This window comes from Triticum aestivum, chromosome 6B, assembly GCF_018294505.1.
Source record: "Triticum aestivum cultivar Chinese Spring chromosome 6B, IWGSC CS RefSeq v2.1, whole genome shotgun sequence".
Lineage (NCBI taxonomy): Eukaryota > Viridiplantae > Streptophyta > Magnoliopsida > Poales > Poaceae > Triticum > Triticum aestivum.
The window spans coordinates 438,763,731-438,776,783 of record NC_057810.1 but is presented as its reverse complement, the minus strand read 5'-3'; positions in this window follow the sequence as shown (position 1 = coordinate 438,776,783).

The following is a 13,053-nucleotide window of genomic DNA, read 5'->3' as shown; positions in this document are numbered from 1 at the left end:
GGCCTGAAGATTTCGTCAAGTTCGCTTCTTTCCAGCTCAAAGATCAGGCTGCAGAGTGGTTCCAGCAGTACAAGGATTCCAGAGGTGGACGTGTTATCACTTGGGACGATTTCCGTCAAGATTTCCGCGCTCATCACATCCCTCAAAGTGTGGTTGAGAGTAAGCGTCAGGAATTCCGCAATCTGAAGCAAGGCTCTTTGTCTGTCTATGACTACAACAAGTTGTTCCAGAAGCTCGCCCGTTTTGCCAAGCAGGATGTTCCTGATGAGAAGAGCATGATCTATCAGTTCAGGGGTGGTCTTCGTGAGGAAATTCAGCTCGCTCTTGTCCTCTTTGAGCCGTTGAGATACGATGAGTTCTACAACATGGCACTGAAGCAAGAGGCTGCTCAGATGAGATGTGATGCTTCCAGGAAGCGTGCCAGAGATGTTACTCCGTCTTCCTCTACTCAAGTGGTCAAGCAGCAGAAGTATTGGCTTCCTCCTCCTCCGTTCCGTCAGCCGTATCAGCAGAAGAGCAAAGGTGGCAGTGGTTTCTCCCACCCACCCAACCCAGGCTTTCAGAACAAGGCTTCGTCTCAAGCTCCAAGATCGAGTGCTCCGTATCACCGTCCGCTTTCAGAGGTCACGTGCAACAAGTGCCAACAGAAGGGTCACTATGCCAACAAGTGTACCAACCAGAGGCGTCTTCCTCCTCCTCCTCCTGTCAGATCGGCAAGTACAGCTGTGGTCAAGCACAATCCCAAGCACGCCAAGGTCAATATGGTGAATGCAGCTCAGGCAGAGGATTCTTCAGATGTGATCATGGGTAACCTTCCTGTTAATGATATTCCTGCAAAAGTTCTTTTTGACACTGGTGCATCGCATTGTTTCATCTCGAGACCTTTTGCTTCCAAGCATGATTTTGTTACTCAAATGTTGCCGAGACCGTTGTCTATTGACTCTCCGGCCAGCCTCTTGACATCTCGAGTGTGTGTTCCGGATGTTACAATCACTTTGGGCGACTGCAAGTTTCTCTCTTCTCCGGTGGTTCTTGGCAATTCTGATATCGATCTTATTCTCGGGATGGACTGGCTCTCTAAGCATAAAGCTCAGCTTGATTGTGCAGCCAGGCAGATTCAACTGACTCATTCGTCTGAGGATGTCATTGTCTTTGCCGCTCGGGATAATTCCATCCGGTTGTTTTCTCTCAATGAGAAGGGTGAATTGGATGCTATTTCGCAGATTCCGGTTGTTTGTGAGTATCAAGACGTCTTTCCAGAAGAGCTTCCAGGAATGCCTCCGCACCGGCCAGTTGAATTCGTTATTGAACTTGAGCCCGGTACGGAACCTGTGTGCAAACGTCCCTACAAGCTCGGCCCCGAAGAGTTGAAGGAGTTGAAGAAACAACTCGATGAGCAAGAAAGATTGGGTCTCATTCGGCCTAGTACTTCTCCGTGGGGTTGTGGTGTTCTTTTTGTGAAGAAGAAGGATGGATCGAGTCGACTTTGTGTTGATTACCGTCCAGTAAACAAGAAGACCATCAAGAACAAATACCCACTTCCCAACATCAATGAGCTGTTCGAACAACTCAAGGGTGCTCAAGTATTCTCCAAGCTTGATCTCCGTATGGGTTATCATCAGATTCGTATTCGTGAGCAAGATATTCCCAAGACGGCGTTCAGAACAAGCTTTGGTTCATATGAATACACCGTCATGTCTTTTGGCCTCGCCAACGCTCCTCCGACGTTCTCTCGCATGATGAACTTCATCTTCAACCCCTACACCAATGAATTCGTTTTGGTCTATCTCGACGACATTCTGGTTTTCTCGAAGAACAAGGAAGATCATGCCAAGCACTTGCGTTTGGTTCTTGACAAGCTCAGAGAACATCAGTTCTACGCCAAGTTCTCCAAGTGTGAATTTTGGCTCGATGAGGTTCTTTATCTTGGTCATATCATCTCTGCCAAGGGCATTTCCGTGAATCCTGAGAAGGTGTCTGCAATTGTGAATTGGGAACCTCCTCAGAACGTGAAGCAACTCCGCAGTTTCCTCGGTCTCGCAAGCTATTGCAGAAGATTCGTTGAAAACTTTTCTAAGATCGCCAAGCCTCTCTCAAATCTTCTTCAGAAGCACGTCAAGTACGTTTGGTCTCCGGAGTGTGATATTGCTTTCAACACTTTGAAAGAGAAATTGATCACTGCTCCAGTTCTGACTCCGCCTGATGAAACCAAGCCGTACGAGGTCTTTTGTGATGCCTCTCTCCAAGGTCTCGGTGCTGTACTGATGCAAGAGAAGAAAGTTGTTGCTTATACCTCTCGCCAGTTGAAACCTAATGAGAAGAACTACCCCACTCATGATCTCGAGTTGGCGGCAGTTGTGCACGCTTTGTTGACTTGGAGACATCTTCTATTGGGAAGGAAAGTGGATATTTTCACTGATCACAAGAGTCTCAAGTACATCTTCACTCAGCCTAATCTCAACCTCAGGCAGACTCGATGGGTCGAAATGATTCAAGAGTACAATCCGAGTATCGAGTATACTCCAGGCAAGGCTAATGTGATTGCTGACGCTTTGAGCAGAAAAGCATATTGCAACAGTCTGATTCTCAAGCCTTATCAACCCGAGCTTTGTGAAGCTTTCCGCAAACTTAATCTGCAAGTTGTTCCTCAAGGTTTCCTCGCCAACCTTCAAGTCTCTCCTACCTTAGAAGACCAGATTCGCCAAGCCCAACTTCTTGATGCTATGGTGAAGAAGGTGAAGATTGGTATTGCAAAGAGTCAGTCCAAGTACAAGTGCTACCGACTTGATGACAAGGACACTCTCTTCTTCGAGGATCGAATTGTTGTGCCCAAAGGTGAACTTCGTAAGGTGATCATGAACGAGGCTCACAACTCTCTCCTCTCCATCCACCCTGGTAGTACGAAGATGTATCAGGACCTCAAGCAAGCTTATTGGTGGACTCGAATGAAGCGCGAGATCGCTCAATTCGTGAACGAATGTGATGTCTGCAGAAGAGTGAAGGCAGAACACCAAAGGCCAGCTGGTCTCCTCCAACCTCTTGCCATTCCAGAATGGAAGTTTGACCACATTGAAATGGACTTCGTGACTGGGTTTCCAAAGTCCAAGCGTGGCAATGATGCTATATTTGTTGTCATCGACAAGCTCACCAAAGTGGCTCATTTTCTGCCTATCAAAGAGTCGATCACTGCAGCTCAATTGGCGGAACTCTATACCTCTCGCATTGTCTCTCTGCACGGTATTCCTCAAGTGATATCTTCAGACCGTGGCAGCATCTTTACCTCCAAGTTTTGGGATTCTTTTCAGAAGGCCATGGGCACCAACATCCGCTTCAGCACAGCTTTCCATCCTCAAACAAGCGGTCAAGTCGAGCGTGTCAACCAGATTCTTGAAGATATGCTCAGGGCTTGTGTGATCTCCTTCGGCATGAAGTGGGAGGATTGTCTTCCTTATGCTGAATTCTCATACAACAACAGCTTTCAAGCAAGTTCGGGCAAGGCCCCCTTTGAAATTCTGTATGGCAGGAAGTGCCGTACCCCTCTCAACTGGTCTGAAACCGGTGAACGTCAGCTGCTGGGTAATGACTTAATCACAGAAGCAGAAGAAATGTGCAAAGTCATTCGTGATAACCTCAAAGCAGCCCAGTCCCGCCAGAAGAGCTACTATGATAGTAAGCACCGTGATCTGGTTTTCGAGATTGGAGATCATGTTTACCTCCGCGTCTCTCCCATGAAAGGTACTCGTCGCTTCGGTATCAAAGGGAAGCTTGCCCCTAGATACGTGGGACCTTTCAAGATTGTCAGCAAGAGAGGCGACCTCGCCTATCAACTCGAGCTTCCTTCAAACTTTGCAAATGTTCATGATGTGTTCCATGTCTCTCAGCTTCGAAAGTGCTTCAAGACTCCTGACCGCACCGTCAACTTCGAGGACATTGAGCTCCAAGAAGATCTCTCCTATCGTGAGCACCCAGTTGCTATTCTTGAAGAGACTGAACGCAAGACTCGCAACAAGTCAATCAAATTTCTCAAAGTCAAGTGGTCACACCATTCCGACCGTGAAGCTACCTGGGAACGCGAGGATCACCTCCGTTCTGAGTACCCGGAGTTCTTTCAGTCCTAGATCTCGGGACGAGATCTTTTCGTAGTGGTGGAGTGTTGTAACGCCCCAGATGTAACTTTCCATATTTGTATCCAACTCTTGCCGTCCCCGGCGCTAAGTTATATTTATTTCTCGGGTTCGGGTCTTTGTCTCCGTGTGTTGTTTTCTTTTTTGTGTATCTTTTATCATGTCATCACGTGCATTGCATTTGCATACATGTTCATCTCATGCATTCGAGCATTTTCCCCGTTGTCCGTTTTGCATTCCGGCGTTTCGTTCTCCTCCGGTGGTCATTTCTACCTTTCTTTCTTGTGTGGGGTTTAAACATTTCCGGATTGGACCGAGACTTGCCAAGCGGCCTTGGTTTACTACCGGTAGACCGCCTGTCAAGTTTCGGGTCATTTGGACTTCGTTTGATACTCCAACGGTTAACCGAGGGACCGAAAAGGCCTCGTGTGTGTTGCAGCCCAACACCCCCCAAATTTGGCCCAAAACCCACCAAACTCTGCTCCATGTCCTAGAGCGTTCGATCACGATCGTGTGGGCGAAAACCGCACCTCATTTGGACTCTCCTAGCTCCACTTATGCCTATATATACCCCCTCCATTTCGGATCTCGTCTTCCCCGTCCAAACCCTAGTTCAAAAAAAAAACATCTCCGCGCCGAGCTGGACACGTCCGACCCGGCCGGACATTTCTCCGCCGCCACTCCCGCGCCGCCACGTGGCACCGGACCACATCCCCGCCGCCAGGCCCGGGAGGCCCGTGGCCGGCCCCCGAGGCCCACGCCGCCACCCAGCGCCTCCTCGCGCCTCGTGCCGCTGCCTCTCCTCCGCGCCACCGCACGCCGGCCGCCGCCGCCGCCTCGCCGGGACGACGCGGGCCGCGCCCCACGCCGCCGCGGGCTGCCGGCGCCGCCCCGCCGCCTCCACGTCGTCCTCTCCTCCGGCCCCGGCCTCTCCCCGCTGCTCCGGCCGCCGTCCCCACCATTTCCGGCAAGTCCCCAGTGAACCTCGGCTTCCGTGCTCCGGCGGTGAACAGTAACCGCGAGATCTGGATCCAGATCTGATTTCGAACGGTTGACTTTTATCCTCGAAACCCTAGTTTTTCGTGCTACTTTGACTGCTTGTATCTCCGCAACCGTAGATCCGTTTTAGGCGTATGATATATCAAAATCTTCGCCTCGACATGTACATCATTTCATTCCATTGCATCATTTGCATTTGAGGTCATCTTGATACCCAAAATGCTGTTAGAAGGAGGCTTCGTGAGTTAAATTGCAGATCCGTTAGTTCATCATGCACTTTTGTCATTTTTGCTATATTTAATCCGTGCATGATATGCCTGTGCCCCTTTGGGATGTATTGTGAAGCATTTTGTCTTCTTTCCAGAGGTGCCACCCATGCATTTTTAGGATGTGTGTGTTGTCTTGTGCAAGCTTGCGAAGAGAGGTACCTGAGATTGCAGATTTCAGGGACTTAGTGATTTTCACTAAGTCTGGGATATTTTAGTTCATGATGCTATATGTCCAGCTTGTTTCCTAGTGATCCGTGCCTCTTTTGAGGATGATCAGTAAGGGAGTTTTGATATTTATGTTATGCTCTATCCATCCATGTCTTTGTTGGCATTTGTGGAGTGCTCTAGGTTGACTCAATCGAGCTCAACTTTTGCTTCGTTGTTAATCTGGGCAGATCGTCAACTTGTTTGCGATTTGCCGATGCTACCGTTAGTGTTCCATGCATGCTATGCCTTCGTTCTTGCCATGTGTAGCTAGCACTTTGTGCCTTCTTGCTGGTTATATGCTTTCCTTGCCATGACTTGCACCGTAGTGAGTGCATCGAGCTCGTTTACATGCCTTCGTGAGTTAAATTTCAGCATGTCTCAGTTTTCACTAAGTCTGAAAACTGATTGTGTTCGAGCGATGTTCGTGAGCTCGGTAGAGTATTTTGTGAACCCTTTTGGCCCCAGGTCACTTTGGGTGTTTTATTAAGCTTGTTGAGTAGCTCCATGCCATGTTCTTACTTGTCATGTTCAGGTTTTCTATCATGTTGTTTTGCTGCTCCGAAGAGAGCATCGTGATCTGAAATTTCAGACTAGTGTTAATTTCACTAAGTCTGAAATCTGTTTTGCATTTGCGTTTTAGCCATGCTTGTTTGAACCTCTTAATGGATGAATTTGCCTATGGCTCAGTGCTAGTGTTTTGTCAACCATCTTGTGTACATCACTGCCATGTATTTTGTTTTCATGTTTGGTGGCTGTAGCATGTTCATTTCGTTGCATTTAGATGCCTACTTGCTGTAAATCGCAGACCGGTGTCATATCTTAAAACGCTTGCCATTTCCAAACCGTAGCTCCGATTCCAATGATCTTTATATCGTTTTCAAGCGATTTCATCCCCTCTATCCAGTGGCACACTTGGTTTTCCAAGTTGATGCCAGGTTCATGCATTTCCTGTCATATCTTGCATTTTGCATCCCGCATCGCATCCCGCATAGCATATCGTCATTTCATCATATTGCTTGGTCTTGCCCGTGGTTGATTGTATCCTTGTTGCTTGTTTGTCTTTGGGTAGAGCCGGGAGACGAGTTCGCTACCGAGGAGCCCGTTGAGTTTGCTTGTGAGGATCCAGTCAACTCTGACAACTGTGCAGGCAAGATGATCATACCCTCGAAATCACTACTATCTTTGCTATGCTAGTTTGCTCGCTCTTTTGCTTTGCCAATGCTACGATGCCTACCATTTGCTTGTCAGCCTCCCAATTGCCATGTTGAACCTCTAACCCACCATTGTCCTAGCAAACCGTTGATTGGCTATGTTACCGCTTTGCTCAGCCCTTCTTATAGCGTTGTTAGTTGCAGGTGAAGATTGGAGCCGTTCCTTGTTGGAACATTTATTTACTTGTTGGGATATCATTATATTGCTATGTTATCTTAATGCATCTATATACTTGGTAAAGGGTGGAAGGCTCGGCCTCTCGCCTAGTGTTTTGTTCCACTCTTGCCGCCCTAGTTTCCGTCATATCGGTGTTATGTTCCCGGATTGTGCGTCCCTTACGCGGTTGGGCTATAATGGGAACCCCTTGATAGTTCGCCTTGATTAAAGCTTTTCCAGCAATGCCCAACATTGGTTTTACCATTTGCCACCTAGCCTCTTTTCCCTTGGGTTTCCGGAGCCCGAGGGTCATCTTATTTTAGCCCCCCACGGGCCAGTGCTCCTCTGAGTGTTGGTCCGAACTAGAGCCCTGTGCAGCGCCACCTCGGGGAAACTCAAGGTTTGGTTTTAGTTGTACGGATTGCTCATCTGAGTGTGCCCTGAGAAAGAGATATGTGCAGCTCCTATCGGGATTTGTCGGCACATTCGGGCGGTGTTGCTGGACTTGTTTTAACCTGTCGAATCATCTTGTTGTACCGAGATACCGAGTCTGATCGGTGTGTCTTGGGTGGAGGTCTATTCCTTCGTTGACCGTGAGAGCTTGTTATGGGCTAAGTTGGGACCCCCCTGCAGGGATTGATCTTTCGAAAGCCGTGCCCGCGGTTATGGGCGGATGGGAATTTGTTAATGTCCGGTTGTAGATGACTTGAACTAAACTTAATTAAATGAATCAACCGTGTGTGTTACCGTGATGGCCCCTTCTCGGCGGAGTCCGGGAAGTGGACACGGTGTTGGAGTTATGCTTGCGCAGGATGTTCCTTTAGCTTCTCGCTCGTGCTTCGCCTTCTCTTCTCGCTCTCTTTTGCGTATAAGTTAGCCACCACATATGCTAGTCGCTTGCTGCAGCTCCACATATATTTGCCTTATCCATTCCTATGAGCTTAAATAGTTTTGATCGCGTGGGTGTGAGATTGCTGAGTCCCTGTGGCTCACAGATACTACAACTCCAGATGCAGGTCCAGGTGTTTCCGCTCCAGTTGACGATTACGAGCTCAGGTGGGAGTTCGACGAGGACTCTCAGCGATACTATGTGTCTTTTCCGGATGATCAGTAGTGGTGCCTAGTTGGGGTTATCGATTCAGGACCTTGTCGCATGTTGGGGGGTCTTTTCTATTTTGGCGCCGTAGTCGGGCCATGAGTGTTTGTTTGATGGATGTTATTTATGTACTCTGATGTGACGTGGCGAGTGTAAGCCAACTATGTTATCTCCCCCTTTTATTATGTATTACATGGGATGTTGTAATGATTGCCTGACTTGCGACATTGCTTTCAATGCGGTTATGCCTCTAAGTCGTGCCCCGACACGTGGGAGCTATAGCCGCATCGAGGGCGTTACATAAGTCCCCTGAAAATTTGCTCTAAACGCATCCTCGAGCTCTTCCCAACTTCCAATGGTATTTTCTAGGAGGCTTTTGAGCCAATGACGAGCTGGCCCTTTGAGCTTGAGGGGTAGATATTTTATGGCGTGGAGATCGTCTCCTCTAGCCATATGTATGTGTAGGATGTAATCCTCAATCCAGACTCCGGGGTCTGTTGTTCTGCCGTATGCCTCTATGTTTACTGGCTTGAATCCCGCTGGAAATTCATGATCCAGTACCTCATCGGTGAAGCATAGTGGGTGTGCGGCGCCCCTGTATTTAGGTGTGCCGTTATCTTCGAACACTCGGCGTGTTGTGTTGCTTCCTGGAGCCCTCTTTTTTGGCCCATAAATGGACCTGATCGGGCCATCCTTTTTGCGAGGATCTTTAAGTGTATCATGTGCCGGCTTGTGTGCGGCGCCGCTTGCTGCTCTTAGCCTGTCATCTGGTCATCTATCCGGCCAGGCGGCCTCTTTGCTTTTTGATTGTGGTGGCTCTACGGCCTCCTCGTCAAATTCGGGCAACAACTTGCGCTTCGGGTAGCTCTTTGCTTGGTAACTATTGCCATATTTGTCTGCGGTCTTGAGTACTTTGCTCCATCTCATTCTGAGTACGTCTTCCGCTGTTTTGAGCTTCCGTTTCTGCTTCTTCAAACTTCTTGCAGTGGCGACGAGCCTTTTGTGAAGGTTCTTATGCTCCGGAGATGTGTCTGGCGTGAGATCGTCTGGACTGTTGTTTTCGCCGGGGATGGATTGCTTGTCCAATTCATCCTGTTCGGATGGTTGCTTGGTTTCATGTTCGTCGCCCACTGGTTCGCCCTGCTCTACGGCTGGGTCATTATGGGTGCAGTTGTTATCGAGGCGGGACTTCGGGCGGCGCTTGTGTCGTCATTTTGGTTGTTTTTCGGGGGAATTATCCTTCGCCGCGTCCCGTTGTTCCTCGTTATCGCTTCCTTTTGGTGTATCCACCATGTATATGTCATGAGTTGAGGTGGCTTTCCAGTGCCCAGTAGGCGCTGGTTCTTGGTCGTCTCCGGCATCGTCGTCCATACCGTTGATGTCTTCGGAGTCGAAGTCTAGCATGTCGGTTAAATCGTCGACAGTTGCTATAAAGTGGGTGGTGGATGGGTTTTGAATTTCTTCGTTGTCCGCATCCCAACCGTCCTGACCGCAGTTCGGCCAGGGCTCTCCTGATAACGAGAGATACCTTAGCGAATTCAGGACGTCGCCAAAAGGTGAGTGTTGAAAGATGTCCGCAGTGGTGAACTCCATGATTGGCGCCCAATCGGATTCGATTGGAGGGGGCGCGGGAGGTTCGAAGTCCGGCGAGGAGTCCGGCACCTCGGAGTCACAAGCTTCACAAGGGACAAAGTCGGTATTCGGCTCCATCGGCGTAGGGGTTGTAGCCCCCGAGGCGGTGTCTAGCCACGCATCCTCGATCTACGCAGTCAGCTCTGAAATAGGGATCGGAGCGGACTCGTGTGCGGCCTCCAGGGCACTATCCGGCAGCAGAGCTAAGTCATGCCCATCGTGACAGTGCGGCGCGCTCGGCTGTGGCTCAAATCCATCGAAGATCAAGTCTCTGCGGATGTCAGCCATGAAGTTCAGACTTCCAAATCTGACCTGATGGCTAGGGGCGTAACTTTCGATCTGCTCCAGATGGCCAAGCGAATTGGCCCGCAGTGCAAAGCCGCCGAATATGAAGATCTGTCCGGGAAGAAAAGTCTCACCCTGGACCGTGTTGTTGTTGATGATCGAAGGAGCCATCAAGCCTATCGGTGACGACACAGAGGAACTCTCAATGAAAGCACCAATGTCGGTGTCAAAACCGGCGGATCTCGGGTAGGGGGTCCCGAACTGTGCGTCTAGGCGGATGGTAACAGGAGACAAGGGACACGATATTTTTACCCAGGTTCGGGCCCTCTCGATGGAGGTAAAACCCTACTCCTGCTTGATTGATATTGATGATATGGGTAGTACAAGAGTGGATCTACCACAAGATCAAGGAGGTTAAACCCTAGAAGCTAGCCTATGGTATGATTGTTGTTCGTCCTATGGACTAAAACCCTCCGGTTTATATAGACACCAGAGAGGGCTAGGGTTACACAGAGTCGGTTACAATGGTAGGAGATCTACATATCCGTATTGCCAAGCTTGCCTTCCACGCCAAGGAAAGTCCCATCCGGACACGGGACAAAGTCTTCAATCTTGTATCTTCATAGTCTTGGAGTCCGGCCGATGATGATAGTTCGGCTATCCGGACACCCCCTAGTCCAGGACTCCCTCAAATACCCTTTATATATGATTTGCGGATGCTATGATCACCGGTTCAAAATTTTGAATCTGCCTTAGGTATCACGTGCCCCCACTCGTTCCCTCTCGATTTCATCTCGGGGTCCGGAGATCTATTGAAAGAGGACTAGGGTGGCTACATGCGAATGATACTCGGCGGAATGTTCAAATGAGGCATGCGGAGGATGGACTCGACTGGAGGGCGACATGATCGATGGAGAAGAGGGTTGGAGAGGAATGAGAAATAAGCAAACGCCACATGATTACACTTGAACGGCTCAAATAAACAATAAGTTGTCTCGCTTGGCCTACATAGTGAAAGGCCTAATGCGCAATGCGGAGCACTGATGCTCGAATATGGCCGGGAAAACAGGGAGACCGACATGGGGGCACACCCGTCGGGATGACGTAGCGCAGACTAGTCCAATGGATGAGCTGGCCCACGACCTCCTCACCACCGACAACCGTTCATGTGGGTCGTTGGGGCCAACAACGGGGCGCAGCTCCAGCACCGCCTCTGGACACGGCGACCGCGATGAGTGACACGCTCATATCATCGATACACACGGTTGGTTTCAATGTGCCGAGGGTGGCGTTAGTGCTGTGGCACGACCAACGGTATGTTTGGTTTGTGCCCAAGGTTGCCCCATCAAAGCATTGGGTAGCCAAAATTTTGGTTGAGGTATTGGTTGCCCATGATTTGGCCGACATTGGCAAGAAAAATGAACTAGAGTTGGCTAGAGTTCATTGGCATGCCAAAAAAATGGCAACCATCCAAACAAAGACCAATCTTTGGGTCATGACCAAAATTTTGGTAAGGTGCACTTTGCCACAATCCAAACACACCCTAACACCCGGCTCGTCGAGGATGCACGGGGTGCCGCGATGTGTCCGCAGAGTGGTGTAGCGTGGCCAACTGCATCCTCTGGACCTGAGACCATGCCGGGTCATCTTGCTCTTTCAATGACATGCGGGGATCGCATTTGAGCAAAGGGCATCTCCAACGTTGCCACGACCGCAACTAACTACCCTGGCACACCAAAGCCCTCGTCCCTCGCGCCGTCGCGCGGTGCGTTCCCAGCCAGCGCCATCTGCCTGCATTCATGCCGTCCGTTCGTATGTCGTCGTTAAGAGGCTCGGTGCCCGAGGAACCAACTCCGGTGACTTAATGACGCACCCGGACACTTGGCCTCACCGGAATGCGCTACTTAAAGCGGCAACGCCCAGCTAACCTCCACACCATAGCGCATCATCCTCCTACCTGCACCACATCCGCCATGACCGCAAGTGCGAACGCTTTGTGGGAGAGCTTGTCTTCAGGGATGAAGCTCGAGGTCGCCGCCCTCGCTCAAGTCGCCTCTCGCGACGCAATAGCGGCGTAGCCGGACGCGGATGCGACCGCACAAGCGGTGGCCACGCTGGCGGCCGACGAGGGGAGCACCGTTAGCCACGCGTCCTACTGGCCGCCGTCCAACGTCTGGCACCGCCGAGGTCGGGGACTCCTCCGAGGAAGAGTAGGGCATGGGAGGCGGCAGGGCATGGTGTGCCAACTAGTCGGTCTGTATCCCGTGTTCTACTCTTCCTCGCCGGAGACCGCACCTTCACTTCACGGGTCTTGAACCCCGCCCCCGTACATAGAGATCACAGATGGAGGACGTCGGTTGCCGCCGTAGAATAGGCTTAGGGTCGGGTTTCTTTTATTTTTCTATCCTATAAAAGTTCGAAATGTAATGAAAATCTGCCGTGTTTGCATTAATTTCGGCCGGTGTATATGAACTTTCACAATAATATACATATTGTAGGAGCACTAGCAAGATGCCTGTGCGTTGCACGGAAGATCAAGATCTTGTGGGAGAAAAGGATGAACGAGGGAAAGCCTTATCTGCAAATGTGGAGAGGAGTGCGGGTAAATTGTCATAGTTTCCTCCCTATCCGTTAGATATAGATCGGACGGCCTATATTGCAGGATGACAGGCACACCATCATCACCAACTCTGCTTTTTATTGAACCGAGACAAATCTAAAAAACCCAACTAAGCCAACCTCCCAGCATATCGCGCGGGAAAAGACCCTGCCGCGCCGTTTTCGTCGGGATTACCGGATTACTAGTAGTAGTATCGATGGATCGCACGAAGCAACATTTTTTTTGAGGGGGCGAAGCACCTAGTTTAAAAGGAAAAAAGGCGGTACACTCACAACACTCCTGTCGCGGTCGCATTGCACCCCACACACGTTCGGTCCTGCACACGGCTCACGCAAACGGAACGCGCTTCGGCTTGCCTCTTCACTGACACGTGGGACTGCACTTGGAGAAACCGACCATGCACCAAACTCCCCCGCCCATCGCGCAAAAATCCCCCCCACACACAAAAATTCC